Below are 2,719 nucleotides of genomic sequence, written 5' to 3'. Positions count from 1 at the left end.
CTAGAACGCTTTAAGAAAAGCGTCATTGATGAACTGAGAGAAACAGATAAAATGAGGGGATTTCTTCAGAAAGTATTGGATGATCTTAACTCCATGCTAAGTGATGAGCGCACAAGTTTAGTTTAAGCATGTTACTTTTAGACAAGTTCTGTTCTTGATTCCTTGTCAAATTGTGGTTCTCTTTGTTAGAAACCTTTAATTAATGGAAGAAAAATATTTAGTTTCGTGTTTAATTTGAAATTTTTATACTTAGTTCCTCTTTGGTAATCACTATTTTTATTTTTATACTTAGCTCCTCTTTGGTAAAGATTAAAATCAAATTTTTAGAAGATTTTGATACAAGTTGATGAAATACGTTGTTGAAAAGTTATGAGATTCATTAAATATATGGTTAAAATTAATTGTTAACTTTGATTTAGATTAAAATTTAAATTTAAATTGGTACAAACAAGGGCTTAATCGATGTGAGATTTTACCTTGCCTTCATTTTTTTTCTCTCCTACCTCATACATATCAACTTAAAAAGGTAAAATGATATGGAAATGATAATTAATGAAGATTTTAACCTAAATATTTTTCAAACAAAAAATGAATAAATAAGAAATTGCAATATGAAAAAATATCAATTAAGAATGATTTAAACATTCGTATTGTTGAAGTATGTTTGAGTAGATTATTTAGGAATAATCAAAATATTGAGATTATAAACTTGTCATACTTCATTTTTAATTATAGGGATCCACAACTTCCATTCACTTTTTAATTACATATTTGATGAGATCGATAACTTTTGTTAACTTTTTAACTACACATTTTATGGAACCGACCAATTTATAATCTGAAAAAATTTTGACAGACAAGGGGTTCAATATAATTTTATTGCTTAAGTTTTAAATAGCAAAGTTATTTTGAAATACTAAAATCGACCTAGCTTATTTTCCATTCTTGTCTGTGTTAACATCAAACAATTTTTTTAATGAAAAACAAAAAAAATATTTGTCCTTGGTGGGCGACCCTTTGTCCCGATCATTGTAGCACGTGTATGATTTCTTATGTAGACCCAATAAATTGGGGTTGGCTTGATTAGAAAAAATGTTGCTCTAGTCAAATTGTCCATCTATCAGCATGGTCCCATTTTCCATTGTGGTACCAACTAACTAAATCATGTCGACAGTTCTAAAAATATTTATATTGCCGACATCCATTATCATTAATAATTAATGTTATTTAGCCTATACTTGATTCTCATTCTTTAAAAAAAAATATTTTTAACAGTATTTTGACATCATTTCAACCATATTATCTTCAATAAAATAATATTACACGTAAATACAAAAATTTTCATTATTTGTTAACCACACATTTCTTATCAATACACTATTCGAAAATTCATTCTTATAAAAAGAACGAGGCCCAGGGGCTAGTATAGTGGTATTAAATAGCCAATCTAAAAGTCAACATATTAATGGTCATATTAAATGATTCATATTTTTTTGACATGTAATTTAATGTCATTAGTACGATATTTAGACTAATGTTAAATATCGATGATGCTAAATATTTTTTTATTATCATACAGATATTATTTTTTTTACTTAACTCAAAATTGAAGTCGAGCGTGAACAAAGAGGTTGGACGACATTAACATTATTTAATCTGTAATAAAGTTGGAAAACTTTCATAAAAAAAGTCGGGACTTAAGCATATCATTAAAAAATGAATTAGATCGAACCATAAGTATAATCTGTCAAGCATAAAATTAAATTCAAATTTAAAAGTGAAACATAAATAAATTCTAAAGCCAACACGCTCGACTCGTTGAATTGAACCACTTTGTTGCATAGACTCTTCGAACGCGTCTAACTTGTAACTTGATGATCAATGTCGGCCTTGGCCAAGGCAAACTAGGCCATTGCCTTGGACCTCACATAAGAGGGAAAAAAATAAATAAATAAAAATAAAAAACCTCAAAGCTATCTCTAATTTTAAATTTTTTTATGACCCTTCCAAATAATATAGATTTCTGGCATCATTAAAACAAATTTTAGATTTTTGACCTGATACCAATATAGAAACTTCTTCAAAACAAATTTGACCTTACCGTAAGGAAAGTTGATCCGGCAACATTAAATTATTTTACTTTTGCATTTTTGTTAATTAAGAAATATACCATTTTGACAAAAGAAATCAAAATTAAGAACAATTTCCTTTCAGCCACAAAATTACATCTATTATATTACTTCATAGTAAACAAAATAAGAAGAGATAAAAATTATTATATATTCTTTATGTTAGTAAGAAATATTTAATTTAATGTATGAATTTTACATTTACATTCTTATATTTAATTCCTCAATGAACATTTAATTACTCAAATGTGTGTACTAATTCCTTTTGCATCTCAAAATGTGAGAATGTTAAATATTCTACTAGTCTAATCTCTCGAGTTGCGAGAGAGGATTTATTTTGCTACTCTATCTCTTTAATTGCATGAAATCTTCATTTTATTATAGAAATATTATTTAGTTAAATATTTAGGTAGTGTTATAATTATAATATCAAACGTCCTGTGTGTACAGGCAGGTTTGATACATAAGCCTGCCAAAACACACACATGGGCAGAGGGGTGTGGTGTTTTTAGGCAATTTTTTTATTCAAGATGGATCTCACACATGAGAGTAATCTGACCAAATTCTGTACAAATGACTTAAGTGTTACA

The sequence above is a fragment of the Olea europaea genome, chromosome 13, assembly GCF_002742605.1.
Source record: "Olea europaea var. sylvestris chromosome 13, O_europaea_v1, whole genome shotgun sequence".
Taxonomy (NCBI): domain Eukaryota; kingdom Viridiplantae; phylum Streptophyta; class Magnoliopsida; order Lamiales; family Oleaceae; genus Olea; species Olea europaea.
The sequence above is the reverse complement of the archived record's forward strand: the minus strand, read 5'-3'. Positions refer to the sequence as shown.